The sequence below is a fragment of the Tupaia chinensis genome, unplaced genomic scaffold (genome assembly GCF_000334495.1).
Source record: "Tupaia chinensis unplaced genomic scaffold, TupChi_1.0 Scaffold000228_1, whole genome shotgun sequence".
In the NCBI taxonomy this organism is placed as follows: domain Eukaryota; kingdom Metazoa; phylum Chordata; class Mammalia; order Scandentia; family Tupaiidae; genus Tupaia; species Tupaia belangeri.
The window spans coordinates 3,314,052-3,335,696 of record NW_006159703.1 but is presented as its reverse complement, the minus strand read 5'-3'; the positions used below and the strand labels follow the sequence as shown (position 1 = coordinate 3,335,696).

Sequence of the window (21,645 nt, the reverse complement as noted above, 5' to 3'; positions counted from 1 at the left end):
AAAAAAAAACGTCTCAAAAAAAAAAAAAAAAGAAGAAGAAAAGTAAAGAAAGATTAAGTGGGCTTAGCTGGTAGCGGTGGTTTTGGAACTGGATCCCACATGGCTGACTGTGTGGTTCAAGTCTCAGACTTCATGGCTTGAATAACATGCCAAATGCATGTTTTTTTTTTTTTTTTTTTTGGAGAGTTTTTTTTTTTTTTTGCTATAGGGCGTGTGCGCTCGCCAGACAGAGAGAGATAGAGAGACAGAAAGCGAGAAATCACCCCCCAGGGGGGATGGTCACATCGCAATCCCTTCTCTTCCATTCTCCTCTCGGGATCTTGGGTACGCACACACACGCGCCCGGTGTGAGTTTTAAGCCACTGGGTCCGGGACGCGAACCGTGGTCGACTATGTGGGAGTCCAGTGACATAGCCATTACGCTAACTGCTGGTTCCCCCAGGTGCATGTTTGGCCAAAATTATTTACTTCTTTATTTTTAGTTTTTTTGCTATAGGGTATGTGCACTTGCCAGAGAGAGTCAGAGAGAGGGGAAATGAGAAATCACCCTTCAGCAGGGATGGCCATGTTGCAATCCTTTCTCTTCCATTCTCCCCTCAGGATTTTGGGCATACATGCACACGGTTGGTCATGTGGGAATCCAGTGCTTGAACCAGTGGTGCTGGTTCACTTTCCCTCTGTCTCTCTGCTAGCACATTCACTGTCTGGGAAAATTTTTTACAAAAGAAAGAAAGAAAGATTAGGTCTCTCACCCACACTACACTTTTAGTGGAAAGAAAATGGTCCTGGTGTGGGGTTGGAACTAAGATCAGAGTTTCCTATTTGTCAGTCCAGTGCTGTAAGGGTTAGGCATTCCTCTCACTGCTGACTGTTCTCCCTCAATGTCCCCTACAGCCATGTGGGCTTAGTGTACTTGGTGCAAATTATTGATAGTTGAATTAAATCCTTCTACTGAGTAACACATAGCAAACCAAAGGTGAGACTTAAGATTACTTTTACAAAGTCACCTATGTGTTTTAGTAATATATAAAACAATTGAAATGATCAGTTATAAGACACTATAAGTAAATGATAGCTTATTCATTTAACAGAGTACTGTAGACACATCAAAGATGATGCTTGACAGGAAAAATGGTGAGAGAAAGTGTTCCAGGTAGGTTTGGCCCTCAACCCTCTGAAGGAAGCATCATCAGTTCCTTGGGTAGGAAAACTGAGGTTTTGAGAGATTAAATAACTACACAAATTCAAATGCTCGCAAAGTCAGAGTTCTTTCTTAAATTCCCAAGCCCACGCTGTTAGCCACAGTCAAAAATTAAACGAAAATTTAAGCCAAACCTTAGCAGCGGCATATTTCTGAGCAGAGGGATAATGGGTAACTAATTTTTTTTTCCTATTCCTTTGGCTTCATTTTCCACATTTTCTACCATGCCCTGCAATTTCTTTTGTAACCAAATAAAAGCAGTATCATTTGTCCTGTAAAGAAAAGATTGCTGCTCAAAAGAACCTCAAAACACCGTTGACCAAAAAAGAGATTAAATCTCTTTTGGGTCCTGGCATAATATTAAAATATCAGAAATATGGGCCACAGTAAAAGTAAGGAAAGACAGTGGCAAGAAACTAAATAGAGGTAGGGTTTTGTGGTTACTTTCTTTACCATCTCAACATTTGGGAACAATTCATGGATGCTGACCACTACTTTTCCCTAAATAAGCATGTCCATTTCCAAATTTCTTGCAGAGATCTTATGACTTCACAGGACAGTTGAGAAAGCACGCCAAATCACATGCATTTGTAGCTGGTCTTGTGTGACACTGTGGGGATTTAAAGCATTCGGTTATTTAAGTTAACACGCCTGAATTCTCTTAACCCCTAGCCACAATTTTACTTTCCTTCATTTCTTCTCTTTTTTTAAAAGAAAAATTATTACTTTTAATTTATTTACATTTAATCACATATATCTTTACAGTACACAGCATTGCTTTTTCCAGCACGAATACCTTGCATATCAGTTAAGACAAAGTTATTACTATATACATTATCATCAGCGAAGAGCTTCTCATTTTTTGGTCAATGAAATATACTTCTTTGTTTCCTTCCCCTTTCCCTTCCCTCCCTTTCATACTATACTTTTTTATAACATTGTATTGATTCACGAAGGATTTTAATTAAACTGAAAGTATGGATGAAGCTAAAATCTAGTGACAAGTGCACTGTAATTTTCTTCTGAGACTTTTTTTTTCTCTCTCCATTCCCTTTTTTACTATAGAAAGGTATAAACTAATTTATTTGCAATAATAATAATAAGTTTAGTCTCGAGTTGGCCTGTTATTTGCACAAAGCCCTGTAAGAATTCAATTTCTGATGCAAGGCAACAGATAATATTGTATTATTGAAATTACAAAAATAACAGTCCTGCCACAAAATAAGAATGCTCACAAATATTTTCCAATTACAGAGGGGTCAGGAAGGGAGAAAAGTTTATGTTTCAATTTTTAAAAATTTAACAAATGGCTTTCATTTCTGACTATTGCCAAAGAGCACTTGCTTGGGGCCTGATTCTATCTGCACTGTGCAGCCTCCACAAAGGATTTGGGAAATAACCCCTCTTTCTATGTTAATACAAGAACAATATTAGTTTGCTATTGTTTATTACTGTTGATGGGAACAGCTCCATGAAAACTAGTCATTGTCTCTAAGGACTTAGGTTGTTGATATTTAATTCCAAATTTCCCCTTTCAAGTCTTGTCTCCTCATTCAATGAGCAGTGATGTGGCTCCACAATAGCTGTAATATTGTCATAATTTCCATAGAAACCGCCTGTAAAGCTGCAAACACAGGATTACACCCTCCCTGCAGGCTGAGGCAGGAAGGCCAGATGGGCTATGAAGGGGGAACGGCCTTCAATGAGACATAAATCAGTTGGTGAGGGGGAGGAGGAAACCACTTTAGAAGAAAAATAGTGTTTGGTGCAGTCTTTGCCGCAGGGTGAAATTCCCAAATGAAGAGGCCAGCACTGCAGGCTCCTTTCCAAGGCCAGTGTCTGAACCTGGTTTCTTGTTGGGCTCCGCGTGCTACCGAGGTGGGAGATGAAGAGTTCTTCCAATGTGGGCTTCTGATTTCACAGGTCATCAGCCACAGGCAGACATAAGTCCTGCTCAGCTCCTGTGTCTATGAAAAGAGAGAGAAAGGCAGGTGTAATGTCCACCTCTGTGTGCCAGGTGGGCCCTCCACATGAATTTCTCCTTGGATCTTCATGGGATCCTGGAGGGGCTGATATTATTCTCATTTTCCAGATAAGGTAACCAGACTACTCTCATTACCTCTCCTTTGGATCACAGCTTCACCCTGAGTGTTTTTAAGGACTTTGCCGTGGACCCCCAAAACTGGGTGAGAATACATCCTTATGTTCCTGAATGCACCTGTGTTTGATACTGATCATTCTGTAGGTTAAGTACTTGTTAACCTCTTTCCCACTAGCCTGGGGTTCTCTGAAGACAATACTTTTAGCACCTAACACAGTGATAAACTCATAGTAGGTGCTCAAAACATGTTTTTGAATGAATAAATAAGAAAGTCTCAGAAACATTAAAAAATCTGTCTTTTCCACAGTTGTATCCATGGGAGTTAGCACAGAGTTTAGTGTGTACAGATGCTCAGGAAGTAAATATTTGCATGAAATGGTGGATGAATGAACATCTTCTAGCTCCCCCTAAGCTTTTGTGACTTTAGACAGTGTTGCATTAGCTGGCAGGAGGTCATTGTCATGTCTAGCTAGGCCATCCAAAGTGCATGGCTTCCTGTTGGTGGCTTGGGACTGTATGTTTTTAGAAGTACCTTTCATTATGTAACAGCTCTTATACTTTCTGAGGCCACCCCTAAGCTGCTGAAAAGAAACTTTTGTCTGAAAGCCAAGAAAGCAAGAATGATTTTTGTGGAGGTTTTCGCTATAGGGCACGTGCACTCGTCAGACAGACAGAGACATAGAGACAGAAAGCGAGAAATCACCCCCCAGAGGGGATGGTCACGCTGCAATCCCTTCTCCTCCATTCTCCTCTTGGGATCTTGGGTACGCATGGACACACGCCCGGCGTGAGTTCTAAGCCACTGGGTCCGGGACGCGAACCGCTGTCGACTACGTGGGAGTCCAGCGACATAGCCATTATGCTAACTGCTGGTTCCCAGGATGAGATGTAATTTTGGTACTCCGTGTAAATTTGGCTACATTCCTTCACCTTTCTGGACCTTACTTTCTCCATTTTTAAAACAAAAATTTAGTTGGGTTAAATATGAAATTTTCTAGGAACGCCCACGTTAGAAAATAAATCAGAAGTAATCTTATGTACAACCCAGTAACCCTAACCCTATGAGTTAGATAGTTCCAGTAACTTTGCTTTGTAGATAAGAAAACCAAGTTTCAATAAAGTTTGATAACTCACCATACACTACACAGCTATTATACGGAGAATCAAGATTAGACTAAGAACTGTTTTATTCCAAAGACTATATCCTTAACTATAATATATTTATTCTCTGAATTATATGAAATTATGACTCTGAAATCCCTTATAAGCTCTAAAGCACTATACACTTTTTTTTAAAAATAAAAGTATAGTTATGATTTGAACACTAAGAAATTGGTTCATTTCAACAAGTGTGCATTGATTGTGGCCCTAGTTTATCATAATAGATGAAGCTACCCATTTAAACTTCTGTGGAAAACTTGGGTTTAGTAATGGCCACGCTGCTTTTTAGTTGTGTGACATTGGACAAGAGAGTTAACATCTCTGTGTCAATCCAGGTTCAGTCATAAACATAGACAACCTTTTAGGTATTTCACACAGAGTGGAGTTAATACAGAGCATCGTTTATACACATGTTGGAAGTGAAAGAGTTTTGAAAAGGAACATAGAGGTCAGTCCAGGGATGACACCCGGAGGAAGGAGAAACCACCTTAGGCTGAGTCAACAAAGAAGTGGCTTCCCTGCAACGCTCAGATTTTGGAAGAGCTGTCCTGGTACTTCTGAGAGGATGTAGCAAGCCTGGGAATGGAAGAGCCAAAAGAAGCTGGGTGGAGACCACTATGGTTGTAGGAGTGAAGCTTGCAAGAACAAGGAAAGAGGAAAGAAGACCCATTTCTCATTTGTTGGTAGAGCCTAATAGGAAGCTGGTAGATTAAGTATTCTGGGTCATGTAGTTTGCAGAGTCCCAGCCAAGTAGAAATTAGAGAGTATAAAGTGAAGAAGGATGGTCTTGGCGCTGAGAAGACAGGAGGCAAATGTCAGCACGGTTGCTGTCCCTTTGTCTCCTATCCATAAAATGGGGATAATACCTATCCTATTAGATTCTTTTGGAGGATTAAATGAAATAATCATTCAGTTGCTTGAGACTGATTGCAAGTGCCTAATAAATGTAAGCCTTTATTCTTATTATGCTAAGCTTGCTTTCCGTACGAGTAATCTGCTGCCTTTGCCTGTTTTCCTGTGGGACCTGGGTGTTACGCTTGCTTCAGGGATTATCAGGCCATCTGGGAAGCTGGCCTTACTAAGCTCCATGTGGAGAACAGGCTTCAGGACTCAGCACTTGCCCTTGTGAGTCAAGATGGGAACTGTCTCCCCAGAGATATTTAATTAGCTGGTTGTCAGAATGGCATTGATAGATGAAATGCCTGTCTTAGATTGGATCTGTGGTTGCTCTGATGTGGGATTCCCTGTTTATTTCATTTGTCATCCCACTTCCTCTTTCCCAAAACAAAGCTGCCCCTGCCTTTCACTTCACTCTTTTCATTCTCTCTTCAGACAAGATAAAATGTCCTTCCATGAGTTAGCAAGATCCAGGCCACCAAACAGCTGTTCTGCGTTCTGCAGCTTCAAGCTGCACCACCTTCTCAGAAATGCAGCCAAAGGGGCTGACACTTAACTTGTAGCTACAGAGCCTGGTACTTAAGAATTTTGGACTTAAGTAGACACAACCAAGGCTCAGATCCCTACTCAACACTTTATTAGTTTTATTACCTTGAGAAAATAGTAGTATATTTCTGAGCCTCACTTTCCTCACCTGTAGAATGGACCAACATTATTGTATGTATATTGCAGATTGTTCAAAAAATAAGATAATCCCCGTGATGCCTATGAAATATGAAGCATCCCAGCATGCCTCATATTTCACAACCCCTCCATAAGTGATAGATATTATTATTCTTGCTATCTTTACTACTTTACCCTTTCATGAACTTCTGATATACTAAGAGTAGAATTTATTTATTGGGAGTGAAATTTACTAACTTGTGTATTCCACAAATGTTTATTGTTCACCTATTAGAGACCTGATACTGTGCAAATAATTGGTAAAGGAAAGTGAATAAATGCAAATTTGACCTGATGAAAATAGAATAAAATTCCTGCCGCTAAGATGCTAACAGTTTGGGAGGAAGACTGGCCATGCTCTCAGACACACTGAGGGTACAGTGTGACAGTTAACAGGGACATGCACAAGGAGCCTCAGGAGTTCAGGGATAGATGGAACTGAACCAAGAAATGGAAGACAGAGAAGTTTCCCCACCACCTCAATGCACATTTGAGATAGCCTAGCAAAATATGTATGTATGCTATAGCAATGGAAGTGTATGATAGTGTGTATATATGGGGGGGAGGGGGGCGGAGTCTGGGCAGAGGACCTAAGAAAGAAAAAGGATGGCATGCTTAGAAACTTGAGACTTTTAAAGCCCTGTAGATAGTTAATATAAAGAAAGAAAAGATCAAAGCCAGAGAGATCACCAGGGACAAATTACAGAGGGCCTTACAGAACACATCCAGGGCCACAAACCTTGGTTGGCTGGTAGGAGTCTTTTTAGATTCTCTCGACCTCCTCCTTTCTGAAGGTGCCATCTGCTTCTCAGACCGTACCTTTTAGACGTGATGGTGTTTGTTTAACCAATAAAAATGGTCTCTTTCTTTCTTACTGAAGCCTCCTGATGGATACAATTAGATACTATTAAATGCTAGCTTACTGACATTGATTGTACAGGCTGGAGATGTAAAAAAAATTAAAAAATCAGAGTATTTATAAGATACTCTGTGAACTTCCTCTAGCAGACAAATGAACATAAAAGGAAGATTGGAGTCTCTGAGAGATTTAGAGAGATGTCTCCTTATGTAGTGCATAGCCCAGGTTAGATTCTTTATTTGAAAAAAAAAAAAAGCTTTTATAAGAGCTGAAAATGCTAGGACACAAGAGGTGTGAATTCTGGTCCTGATTCTGAAAGTCTGATTGTCATGCTGGATGAGTTGTTAACTATCAAATATTATAGCACCATTTGAAAATAGAAACAAAGCCTTTATTACAGTGCACATGTGAAGATCAAATGAATTTTGGTATAATAACAATGGCTGATATTTACTTATTATTTCCTATATGTTAGGGACATAAAACATTATAATAATCTCTTAGGTACTACCATTTTGTAGATAGATGAAATGAAACAGACAGATTAAATAACTTGTCATAAAGCTTCTAGCAGGGGGAATGAGTATTACAATCCCTGCCATCTGACTTTCAAAGCCAGAGATCACATTTTCATAATACGGAAGAAATTTTGGAAAACTATAGCTACATTCAAAGGGAAGATTATTATCATTTCCACCTAGATTATTGAGAATTAAAATAACTACAATATGTAAAACAGTAACTACTTATTGGGTACTTATTCATTGTTACAAATTCTGAAGAGATTTCCCCCCACAACATCCCATCAAGGATATGGGCAAGGTACCAGGTGCCATGTTATCACCCTGTATTCATGAGAGGGTTTTACTAGTTTATTTTTTTCACTGAGATACCAAAATTTATATGGAATCCTCTGTTCTAATCCCTCCTACTTAGATATTGACCTATGTATCACTTCTCTTTTCTTCCCTGGAATATTTCAACTCAAACCTTTGGTTACAAAGATGAGCAAATCCCAGTGAGGCGTCAAAGTGTCTGTTCATCTGCTTCCTTCTGCTTTCAGTTTCCTTGTTTTCGTCCCTAACTGCATTTGCCTAGTTTGTATTAGAAGAGCGAGGTTATCTAATCTGCCGAACTGCAGATCTACTTATCAATCATGGGTATTAGTTATTTTATGTAAATAAAAATGGTCCTGTGGACACTGGATAACTGAAAATACATGTTGACTCAAATAAAATCAGTTTGTTTCTTCTTTTAACCAGGTGATCAAGGACCTAATTACTACTAGGGCTTAATTTTCACTCTAAAATTATAGATCAATTCACATTCTTCATTTAATTTTGGAATTTGAAATGCATGTATTATCCCTGGTGGGGTAGAGCAGCACCAAGTGGTTGGTGGTGTTCCCCTCTTATCAGCCAGCAACAGCATAACCCCTTGTTTATCCCAGCTTGACTCTTGGTCTGTTCTCATGCCTGGTTCATGCCTTGGACACAAGGACTGCTGGAAAAAAGGGGGCTGGTTGAAGGACTCTGTATTGATATCAATTCCTGCTCTAACTTCACTATGTACTTGCTATATGAGCTAAGTTAAATGATATAAAATCATAGTGCCCCAGCTTTTTAAAATCTGTATAAATGATCATAATAATAATATCCAGCAGGCGGCATACTGGTTAAGGCACTGGACTCCCACATGGCTGACCACAGCTCGAGTCCTGGATCGGGCGGATTGAAACGCATGCCAGGTGTGTGTGTGTGTGTGTGTGTGTGTGTGTGTGTGTGTGTGTGTATGTGTGTGCCCCAAATCCCAGGAGGGGAATGGAGGTAAAGAGATTACAGAGTGGCCATTCCCCTGGGGGGTGATTTCTCACTGTCTCTTTCTGCCTCTCTGGCAAGTGCACACGTGTCATGGCAAAAAACCTTGAAAAAACAGTGTCAACCTTAGCAGGTTGTTATGAGAATTAAATAAATTGATACATGTAAAATATTTAGAAACATTTCTGGGTACATAGCACTTAATAATTTTACTTCTCATCATTATTACTACTGTTATTATTGTAGAAGCATTATAATAAGCCTACATTCATTTTTGAGGACAGATTTATCGCTGCTACTTTGTCATCGTGCTACTTATCCTAATAAGTTCAGGTGTTTTTCACTGTAATTTTCCCCTCTAAAATTTTTAAGAATGTTTTCAAGAGTTTGAGCCATCTTCCTCATTATGATAACATGTTAAGACTATGCTTTATATGGGATTACTTCTATAGTTTCAGATAACTTTGATCTTTGCACCTTTCCTAGGATATCTTTTATTTATACTTTAGTTTGTATTTATATACCAGCTTTGAGGCTCTGCTTTTATCTGTTCTTTTAAGGTGTTCTTTCTATTCTCTTGAATGATTTTTTAATTTTAAAGAACTTGTTTTGGGATTTTGATCTTTATATCAGGTGTTTAGCAGTGATGATCAAGGCATATCAATCTTAGGAATGGTCTCAGAATCACATACATGTGAGCTTTCAGGTTTAGGTATTTCTTCAAAACTTGTCTTAGCCTTGCTTTTAAAATGACACAGTTTTAACTGTTTATTTTGAAATTATTATAGACTCGAAACTTGTCTTAGCCTTGCTTTTAAAATGACATAATTTTAACTGTTTATTTTGAATTATTATAGACTCACAGGAAGTTGTGAAAATAGTATACAGACTCCCTCGAACTTGTCTATCAGTATTTGCCAGTGGTCACATGTTCTTATTATAACAGCAGTGCAATCTCAAAACCCGGAAGCTAATATTGGTACAATACTGTTAATAGGTGGCAGGCTCTTAGTGATGTTTCAACATTTTTTAAAAACATACATTTATTTATTTGTTGTGATTTTCAAGTCACCAGCTCCAGGACTTGAACCACAGTCAGCCAGGTGGGAATCCAGTGCCTTAAACACCATGCTACCTGCTGGCCCCATATATTTCAACAGTTTTTACTTACATTTATGCATATGACTGTGTGTGAGTGTGGATCTGTATGTGTGTAGTTCTGTGCAATTTTATTCCATGTGTAGTTTTGTGTAACTACCACTGCCGTCAATATAAAGAACCGTTTCATCACCTCCAATGACCTCTCCAGTGCTAAGTCTGACTTGTCCCATCTACCCTGTTCCTGTTCCCTGACAACTATTAACCTGTTTTCTAGTTTTGTCATTTTGAGAATGTTATATAATTGAAATCCTATAGTATGTAACTTTTTGAAATTGTTCTTCTGCATTAAGCAAAATGCCCTTAACCATCCAAGTAGCATGTGTACCCATAATATGTCCTTTTTTTGTTTTTTAAAGCCAGAGAGCATGTGTATTCTGACAGTCAGAGTCAGGGAGACAGAGAAAGAAAAGGAGAAAGCACTCCCCAGTGGGATCTGATTATAGTGCAATCTCTGTTCTCTATTTTCCCATTCTGTCAGGTGCAATCTCTGTTCTCTATTTTCCCATTCTGATTTAATGCATGTATATACAGGCTCCAGCATGTTTTCCAAGACTTTTCGACTGGGATTTGAACCATGGCTGGCTGAATGGGATCCGGCTCCCTTAACCACTGCCTACCAGGCCAGCCCAGAATGTCATTTTGGATGCTGAGTAGAATTGCATTGTGTGGATGTAATGGACTTTACCCATTCACCTACTGAAGGACATTTGGGCTATTTCCAGTTTTTAGTATTATGAATAGACCTGCTATGAACATTCCTGTACAGGTTTGTGTGGGAATCTAAATTCTCACTTTTCTGGGAAAAATGCCCAAGAGTGCAACTGCTAGTTTGTATGATTAGTGCATGTTTAGTCTTGTGGGAAACTGCCAAATTTTTTCCTGCGTGGCTGTATCATTTTACATTTCAATCAGCAATGTATGAAAAAAAGTGTCATGTTCATACATATTCTCTTCTTTAAGAAAACCTAATTTGTGAAAATTGCAGATTTTAAAGAAGAAAGAATTTTTTGAGTACAGAAAATATTCTATGGTTAGATTGTGGTGATGGTTGTACAGTTCTGTAACTATACAGTCGTGTCGCTTAATGACAGGGATGCATTTTGAGGAATGATTTGTTGGATTATTTGTTGTTATGCAAACATCAGAACTCAAGTCTAGACGGTCTGACCTACTGTACACCTAGATCACATGGCATGGTTTATCACACTCTGATGTGATCACTGTCTTAGGCGAGAACCGTCAAGGACCAAAATATTATTATGCAGTGCATGACTGCATTGGATTAGATACTTTAAGTAAGTAATTAAAATAAATTTTTAGAAGCTTTTGCCTTAGAGCACATGCACTTGCCAGAGAGAGGGGCACGCACAGTAAGAGGGAAAATGAGAAGTCATCACCACCTCCCCGCCCAGGAGGGATGGCCATGCCGCAATCCCTTCTCCTTTCCTCTCCCAGGATCTTGGGCATGCACACACATGCCTCTGGTGTGATTTTCAAGCCACTGGGTCCAGGATTCGAATTGCAGTTGGTCATGTGGATGTTCAGCAATATAACTTCCGTGCCATCTGCCAGTCCCTAAATGGGTAAATTTTATAGTATGTGTTATATCTCAATAAAGGTGTTAAAGAAAATAAAAGGACATTACAGACAGGAGGACCTAATTGTATTATTAAAAATTCTCATGATTTAGGGCATGTATATACAGGCTCCAGCATGTTTTCCAAGACTTTTCGACTGGGATTTGAACCATGGCTGGCTGAATGGGATCCGGCTCCCTTAACCACTGCCTACCAGGCCAGCCCAGAATGTCATTTTGGATGCTGAGTAGAATTGCATTGTGTGGATGTAATGGACTTTACCCATTCACCTACTGAAGGACATTTGGGCTATTTCCAGTTTTTAGTATTATGAATAGACCTGCTATGAACATTCCTGTACAGGTTTGTGTGGGAATCTAAATTCTCACTTTTCTGGGAAAAATGCCCAAGAGTGCAACTGCTAGTTTGTATGATTAGTGCATGTTTAGTCTTGTGGGAAACTGCCAAATTTTTTCCTGCGTGGCTGTATCATTTTACATTTCAATCAGCAATGTATGAAAAAAAGTGTCATGTTCATACATATTCTCTTCTTTAAGAAAACCTAATTTGTGAAAATTGCAGATTTTAAAGAAGAAAGAATTTTTTGAGTACAGAAAATATTCTATGGTTAGATTGTGGTGATGGTTGTACAGTTCTGTAACTATACAGTCGTGTCGCTTAATGACAGGGATGCATTTTGAGGAATGATTTGTTGGATTATTTGTTGTTATGCAAACATCAGAACTCAAGTCTAGACGGTCTGACCTACTGTACACCTAGATCACATGGCATGGTTTATCACACTCTGATGTGATCACTGTCTTAGGCGAGAACCGTCAAGGACCAAAATATTATTATGCAGTGCATGACTGCATTGGATTAGATACTTTAAGTAAGTAATTAAAATAAATTTTTAGAAGCTTTTGCCTTAGAGCACATGCACTTGCCAGAGAGAGGGGCACGCACAGTAAGAGGGAAAATGAGAAGTCATCACCACCTCCCCGCCCAGGAGGGATGGCCATGCCGCAATCCCTTCTCCTTTCCTCTCCCAGGATCTTGGGCATGCACACACATGCCTCTGGTGTGATTTTCAAGCCACTGGGTCCAGGATTCGAATTGCAGTTGGTCATGTGGATGTTCAGCAATATAACTTCCGTGCCATCTGCCAGTCCCTAAATGGGTAAATTTTATAGTATGTGTTATATCTCAATAAAGGTGTTAAAGAAAATAAAAGGACATTACAGACAGGAGGACCTAATTGTATTATTAAAAATTCTCATTCCTTCATGACTTTTTCTTTTGTAATTTACCATGGGGCAGGTATTATGTACAGTGCTTTATATACATTACTGTATGGCATCCCCATATAATCTCTATTTTCAAGTCATAATAAAAACGGTTGTAATAGAAGATTATGTAGAGTGGCTAACAAGAGTGAGGTTCGGGCACCACACTGCTGGGGTCCAAATCCCACCCCATGCACTAACTAGCTTGTTATTTAACCGTTGGCAGCTTCCGTATCCTTTTCCGTAAATAGGAATAATAAAAGTACCTCTCTTTGAGAGGACTCAATGAAATAATGCATATAAAAGCACTTAGCAGGATGCCTGTATAGTATCATTATCATTATTATTAAATTCATGAAAAGACATTTCCCTCTTAGCAGTTCATAATTGCCTGGTAATAGTGTTATGAGAAAGTGAGCCCTGTGAATTAATAAAAGATGACAGACTTTGCCATCATGTGTATGGGAGGACCAGTGAAGCAGCTGTCATTTACTGATTCCCCCTCCATACACCAGACACTACTTGTACTTACCAGCCACCATTTTGTGCATTTAGTCCAAGCAATACTTCGTGATGGGAATATTGTTTATCCCCATTCTGTAGAAGATGAAACAAACTCAAAAAGATGTTTTGAATTTCTACTTTTGTAAGACAAGTAGTTGATGTGGACAGGAGAGAAAACCAGTTCTTTCTGTATCAAATTTTATGGTTTTCCTCTCTCACAGAAAAAGAATTGGTAAAAATGAGACTTTATTCAAATACTGCAGTTAGTGTAGGATATTAAGTTATTTGTAGTTTTTCTTTCTTTTTTATTAGGGTACTAAAATGTCGCATTTCTAATGGTGTATTAGTGTATTTTAAAAAAGAAATTTGGGGATCCAGATGGTAGTTCAGGAAGGGCCCCAAGATGTTATTCAACCTGAATTTCCAACTGTTAAGAGGTTGAATCACAATTTAGTGCAAAAGGCAAATCTGCTGGTGGGAAAGTGCATTGCCCAAGGGCTCAGAAAGAAGTGAAGAAATACATTTGGGAGATTAGAAGAAAACAAAACACCCCACACTGAGCTCAATTAAAAAAAAACAAAAACTGAACTAAACAAAACAAAAATGAATTCCAAACTCTAAAGAAGGAAAGAACATTACTTGCAATATGTTATCCAAACCATGTCTCTAGTTTATTCACCCATGGATTAGTCTTTGTGTGCTTTCTCTTCCATCTTCAAATTCCTTTCTCTTTAGAAACTGCCAGGTTTTGTAATGGAAGCAAAGAAAGGACTCCATGTCAGCCAATTTATTGAGAAAAACAACAAAGAAAAGCTCTTTCCTTTGTAGTGGGCCTCAAAGATTATGCCTCTCATTCCTCAGGTTTCTGGAGAAACTTGGCTACATACAGGTCTTCATGGAAAGAAACACAGGGATTTGGAATTCCACTTGGAAAATTTAGGTCTTCCTGATTTCTGCATCAACACAGAGATGGAATCACAGTGAACACTCTCACATAAAGGTGAGAGGAGATCTTTGGTAGGAACCTGCTCATTTCTTTTCAGAGCTTCAAGTGCCGTGCTTCATGTGTTGGGATGCTATAACTCATTTCATCTTACTTTATTTTTATTTATTAAAAGCAGGAGAAGCAAGATCCGGTCCCTCTAGGATTAAAAACAAAGAAGGAAAAAGAAGTCTTGAGTTGTGTTAGGAGGATCTCTGAACCACCAGAAATGACCGCAAAACTGGTAGAAAATCCAACAAAAATGAAAAATGGCATGTGGCAACTTTCAGGAGCATGCTGCCGAGATCAGCTTCAGATGCATTTCATTTTGCATTGTTATTAATGACTGGAAAGAGGCTAAGAACCTATTATGAGAATTATATCTGCAGATGAGGGCAAATAGGATGGTGTTTCAGACACCAATAAGGAAGAGACATAGTACAGAACAACCTAGAGAGAGATTAGAAAATGGGCAGGAAATGAACAAATGAGATCAGCCTGGAAAAGTGGAGACATGCATCTGGAGAAGTACATAATTTGAAAAACAGAGATGTATTAAAAAGCAGTGTCATACTTGGATAGCAACAATGGTAAATAGGCCTTTGAGCAGGTATTAGTCCTGGATATGTCTGTAACATGTTGGAAAAATAATATTAGAGCTTGATGTTCACATAGTTCTTTATACTGTATTTTTTTTCAAACAGAGCCATATCCATTATCTCATCTGATCATCAGCCCAAAGAAGTTGGAAACAAAGAATTTATTTTCCATTGAAGAGATGAGGAAAGGTTAAGTAAATTGCTTAAGGTCAAAAAAATTTGTAGGCATAATGGCTATGTTGCTGGACTCCCATGTCGTCGACTGTGGTTCGAGTCCTAGACCCAGTGGCTTAAACTCACACCGGGTGCGTGTGCATGCGTGCCCGAGATCCCGAGAGGAGAATGGAGGAGAAGGGATTGTGGCGTGGCCATCTCCCTGAGGGGTGATTTTTTTGCTTTCTGTCTCTTTGTCTTTCTGACGAGCGCATGTGCCCTTTAGCAAACACTCTCAAAAAAAAAAAAAAAAAGTGTTCATAAAGTAGATATGGCTAAAACATGGGCCTCTTAACTACTTATTGTTTTTCTATTTTCACTACAACACCTTGTCCTTATGTTTGGATCTCGGAATAGAAGTTGTTTGTGGTCTAGCATTTACCCAACTCTTTCTGACGTTGTGTACAATTTTGCTTTGTTTGAGCCTGAGCTTAGTACTGTGAACCTCTGAACAGGGCATAAGCTCCATTCCTATCCCTTCCACCTATCTTTCTAGAAAGAAGTAAGCTCTCTGGATTAGAAGTCAGGATCCTATACCAATGGGGTCACTAACCATGGGGTTAGGGGTGGGCAAACCTGTGCCTTCTCTAGTCTCCTGTGCTTCATTGGTAGCACGGGGTGGGTTGATCACTATGAGTCTCATGGAATTGCTTTGAAGCTCTAAAAGAAAAATGAAGCTAGTGTAAACAGTCAGTCAGAAATAGAGAACATGAAGCCTAAGAGGACCGGGTGGTGGGGAGGAGTTATATGTGTAAATTCAAAGACTAAAAATATTTATCAGCATATGGCAAATAGGCAGATTTAGGTTTTCAAGGTTTACCTTTGCAAAATGTATCTCAAAATTTACCTGTGTCCTTGTGCTCTTGTTATAGAGTTCCTACTTTAGAGTTAACCCTACCATTGTTTTCTTTCTCTTAGTAATGATGTATAATATTTTGTGCACTCTCATCTCCTTTTGTGTAGCCAGCTGGTCAGAAACCAGTGTGCTAGATGTCTTTTTAGATTCTGCCAAAATCATAATGACTTCTTTTACTCTGAAAAAGGCCTCTACATCCACATGGATACCTCCCAGTCATGTTTATGTCATGTGATTCCTCCATCTTTTCTCCATAGATGATTGGATTGTATGGTAGGAACTAACCCAAGCAGAACTAATCAAATTCTTTCCATCTGGGAACTGGAACTAGGAGATACTCATGCTATTTTCTCATTGTAATTAGAATGAAGAAACACAGAGTGCCCAAATGTGTAGAGTAAAAACAAAAAAAAAGATGGTGGTGATGTAAATAGAGGGGTAGAGAGAACGATGGTGTAGTTTCAGAGGGTAAAAGGCAGATTGTGGCTGACAGATCCTGATGCCAGCCTGGCTAAATAACTACACTTGAATCTTCTTAATGCAGTACCCCCTTCTTTTTAAAATTGCTTTACTGAGATTGTTATCTTTAACTTTTTAATAAGGTTTTGTCACTAAGGCAGCATTTCACTGAATGATACCCTGTTAACATGTGAGTGTATCTAAAACTTTCTCCTATCTCAGCTTGTTAGTACTTCAGGCTTTTGCCTTCAAGTAGGGGGTCACATTTGAAGTGACTTTATAGTAGAACCCCCACCCTCAAGGAGTCCAAGGGAGTTGGCCAACAAAACAGATAATTATAATATACTCTGTAAGTACAATATGGGAGGTTGGCAAAAACTCTGGGAAATACTGGGATTCTGAATACATAGATGAGAAAGCTTTATGGAAGAGATAATGCTTCAGCGGAGTCTTAAAGGATTGTTTGGAGTTTCCAAAGCCACGAAGGGGTACACTTGTTTCAGTAGAGAATGTGATATGGGCAAGTGCTTAGAGGCAAGAAACAGCACGTGAGAGAGGAATTCCTAGTACCTAGGCTTACTGGAACATAAAATGCAAGTCAAAAGTGAGAAGAGATGAAACCATAAAGATGAGCAGAAGCCTCACATATATTCAGAATCTGGGTTGGTCACTGGCACATCAGTGACACAGCTAGACCCCTGTGAGAAAGGTCATTGGTTCATGTCCCAGGACCTCTCTGGACACAGCGGGTACATTTGCATGTGCCTGTGAGCTAGGCCATTAAAACAGGTGGATCATGGTGTGGAAACTCTATGGAGGTGTCTTCCTTTGGGCTCTCTCTCTCTCTCTCTGTGTCTCCCTTTTTCATGGAGGAAATAAATAATAAACACAAAAAAAGAAGAAATTTTGGGTTTAACTGGTGAGAACACAATTAGAGAGTCATGTGCAGATAAGCGATGACTTAATATGAGAACTGAATGACAAGAAAGAGCCAAACTGGTTGATGTTGACCCTGCAGAGGGAAACAGACTACGGAAAAGCACCAAAGACAGACACCCAGGTTTCTGGTTTGAAATGACCAAGTGAAGGGCAGGCCCATCAGCTGAGGTATAGAGCACTGGAGAAGGCATGGCAGAAATTTCTAGAATCTGTTTTAGACTTTCTGAATGTTATGGGTCCCCTATGAGCAGATGATAAGACAAGGCTAATGGGCAGAAGTTTTGTTAGGGAGTGCTCTTGAGATCAACACCAGGGAAGGGAAGAGTAAGAAACAGAGTGGCAAAACTTGGTAGAGAGAGCAAGCAGTTTCAATGGACACCTCAGCTGAAACTGTAGGGAGTTCAAAAGAGAGGATAAATTTTTTTCAAAATTAATTAATTAATTAATTAGGAGAAGGAGGGAGGGAGGGAGAAAGAGAGAGAGAGAGAGAGAGAGAGAGCAAGCAAGCCACCAGGTCCGGAACTTGAATTGGAGTTGGCTGTCTGGGAGTCCAGCACTCTTAAGCACCATGCCACCTGCTGGCCCTGAGAGGATGAAGCTTGAGTGCTTCTCAAGTTGTGATAAGAGGGTAAGACCTTTACAACTTCTTATTGATACCATTGGATATGGGCCACCACCCAAAGCACTGTCACATGGATCAAGGATATCTATCTCTAGCAGAAGCAATGTCCAAAGGTGACTGACTGAGAGCCTTCAGCCATGGCCCTTGCAGAAGTTGCGATCATAAACCATAATTCCCAAAGGGGGATCTGGGTGGTGCCCCACAGGGTTCACAACATTGGAGCTAAAATGCTTAGGGCTTACTCAGGTGGAGAAATTCCATTTGCAGTTGGCTTCATGAGCCTGAACTTGAGGGGAGATGGCTGGCCCCAGATAAGGATCGGGAAGACATACTATGTTATGGTAAGAATGTTTGACCTTTTTGGGGTCATGCATCATGTGCAAATCTGCAGAAAAAAAGTAGACACCCTCCTCTCTAGGGAATAAAAATGTACAAAAGTATAAATTCACAGAATTCCTCAATGTTCATCCTTTGTCTATCCTTTGATTGGGTTCACTCAATAACACTCTGTACCCTGGGTGACATCATGCATTATTTTAATAATAATTAATCTAATTAATTAGCTTCTTGGCGCATTCACAAATTATTAGGAACTCTTCATTATTTCACCTAATCTTTAAATCATATAGTTTATTAATAACTATCTTATCTGTACTTTACAGTGGAGAAAACTGAGTTTCAAAGAAGCTATCTAGGGGCATCACAACTACTGCATGGCAGAGGTAGAATTTAAATATCAGTTAATGTGACTAGCTGAGTTGGATTTCATTTCTGAATCCAAGGTGGGCTCTTTATACCTATGTTTTGACCCTTTCAGAGTAACAAATGATTTCTGTCAAGTAGGGAGGAAGGCAAGGGAACCCATCGATACCACCATATAGCAGCCATCAGTGACATAGAGTATTATTGGGGGGACAAAAATATTTTTGGCGTTAGACATGCAGCTCCTGAACTGGGGTCTGGCTAAGGTTACCAAAGTGTGGTGTTGACTTGAGAGTGTACCAGTGGTCATAAGAGTTTTGGCAGAGGAGTCTCCTACTCTGTCCCTGATATCATGAAAAACAGAGGGCCTACTTTGTGTTCTCATGTTAATTGGCTAGTTATTTTGTATTTACTTTTTTTTTCAAAAGTGTAATATCATTAGCTATGCCCATCAGTTTTTACCATTTTTTGCTAGTTGTTTTATACTAAAGAGAACTCATTTAGCAAGGTCATAGCAAAATAGTCATCAAAGATGGGCCTGCAGGTGGCATGGTGGCATGTGGATTCCCACATGGCCAATTGCAGTTCGAGTCCCAAGACTGGTGGTTTGAAAATCATGTTAGGTACATGGGCACGCATGCCCAAAATCCTGACATGAGAATGGAGAAGAAGGGATTGCTGCGTGGCCATCTCTCCTGGGGACTGATTTTTTATGTTCTCGCTCACTATTGTGCACCCAATGGCAAAAACCTAAAAAAGAAGAAAAAGTCATCAGAGAGTTAACATGTCAAATTTATTTTCTGTGGCAAACATAGTTTTAACCTTTATCTGTATAGGCTCTTTCTTGTGATAAACTTTCAATGTGGCAAACTGTTAAGTCAAGAAAACTTGGATCTATTAAACTTTTAGTATTACAAAAAGTTCTCTGCAATTTTAAAATTAATTTTATTTATTTATTTTAATTTGACCAAGGAGGGACAGAGTGGCGGGGTGGGGAGGAGTGAGGAAGCAAACTGCCAGGTCCGGGACTTGAACTACTATCAACCATGTGGGAGCCCAGCACCCTTAACCAACACGCCACCTGCTGGCCTCTCTCTGAATTTTTTTAGTAGGGGACATAGAAACAACTTATGGTGACAAAATAGAGACTAAGTAGAGATTGAACTTAGATTCTACAGTAAGTGTATAAATAGCCATTAATGTTTTCCTTTATCTTTCTAAACAAACTGGGAGTTGCTAATCCAATGTATTATACTTGTAAAATCACTTGTAATAATGGTTCTTAAAAGTAGCCCTACAAGTGATTTCTAGTATACATGCTTAGAAAAAGAAATCTCCTGGGGACCAGCAGATGGCATAGCAGTTACATAACTGGACTCCCACATTGTCAACTGTGGTTTGAGTCCTGGACCTGGCAGCTTAAAACCCATGACAGGCATATGTTCATGCATGCTCAAAATCCTGAGAGGAGAATGGAGAAGAAAGGATTGCAGTGTGGTCTTCCCCCCAGGGGATGATTTCTCTGTTTCTATCTCTCTGTCTCTCTGTCAAGCGTACATGCTCTATAGCAAAACTCTCTCTAAAAAAGAGATTTGCCTAAAAAAAAATAGAAAAAAAGAAAAAAAGAAAGCTCATGATTTGAACTTTAATTAAGGCTGAGTCAAAGATATATGTGGGTGTTAATTATTTTCCACAGTGACATGAACTTAAAACCTTTATTACAACAGAACCATTGTTCATATTACTAACTCACATCTTTGTGTGTACTACTTTCTGTTATGATATGGAGTATCCCTGCTATAGTCTGAATGTTGGTATCCCCTAAAATTTCCTATGTTAAAACCTAATTCCCAGTGTGATAATATTAAGAGATGGGCTTTGCACTCAAGATTGGGTGTAGTGCCCTGTGAAAGAGGTTGAAGTGAGCCACCTTGCCCCTTCAGCCATGTGATGATACAGAAAAGGTGCCATGTATGAGGAACATCCCTTCACCAACACTCAATCTGTTAGTTCCTTGATCTTGGACTTCTCAGCCTCCAGAACTGTAAGAAATACATTTCTGTTTATAAATTACTCAGTCTGTGCTATGTTGTTACAGCAGCAGGAGTAGACTAAGACATTCCCCATGAGAAGTATAAACTGGTCAAGTGTCAGTAATATAAAACAAATCATTTCTGTTGTCAGCAATACTTTGAGGATTTTGGAGGTCATTACAGATTATTTATAGCTATGAGGTAATGAAAACAAGATGTGGTTGTCAAAATATGCATTAACGAATTACATACACCTTTTTGGAAGAAGTTTGGTATACTATAGTCTAGATCCACAAAGTCCTTATTTAGCTTGGTATATGATTATAGCAGAGAAGCAAGATTAGGATTTCTCTGAGGCTTAGGTTGTTCAAGGGACTTCAATTAATTAATTATTTTCAGCAGTTTTGCATTCTATCAAGGCTACAGGGCTCATGCTTTGCTGGACTTACTTGGCAGGTATAGCCATTCCTGTGGTGCGCTTCTTGGTCTTTAGGTTCTCCATGCTTCTTGAGCCACTGGCACATGGCACACATTTTCTTGGGCTGCAGATCTAGTGGCTTGTACTTCCTGCCCTTGTAGAATTTCCTGAGATTTTCTTTCTGATTCTGGTTAATGACCATGAGAACATGGGTGATGGATTTGTGGACAGCTCAGCTCTTGGACAGGTTAAGCACCATGCAGCCTGTCACTTAGGCAACAGGCAGCTGTGACAGCTCTACCTTCAGGTCCTCCAGCTATTTCAGGAGCTCCTCCTTCTTGCTGAGCAGGTGCAGGGCCTGGGCCTTATCTATGGCTAGAAAAGCCGCTGCCACCACCTCCTGCTTGCTGGAGAGAGGAAGAGGGGGTCTTAAATTTTTCATTCACTTCTGCTACAGGAACTCCAAAATCTATTCTTTTAATGACCCCCTGCTCTGATATACACAAGCAACTCATTTAATATGAATCAACTCATC

General features: G+C 39.5%; 1 protein-coding gene and 1 non-coding gene across 2 annotated transcripts in view; both read left to right on the top strand.

Annotated features, from left to right (window-relative positions):
* DPYSL3 (dihydropyrimidinase like 3) overlaps window positions 1–21,645 on the top strand; it is a 131,414-nt gene that overhangs the window by 19,524 nt on the left and 90,245 nt on the right. The gene's annotated exons all lie outside the window — the stretch shown is intronic.
* LOC114007761 (small nucleolar RNA SNORA48) lies at window positions 8,305–8,441 on the top strand. Its single transcript, XR_003549344.1, has one exon. It is a non-coding gene; the product is annotated as a small nucleolar RNA SNORA48 (small nucleolar RNA).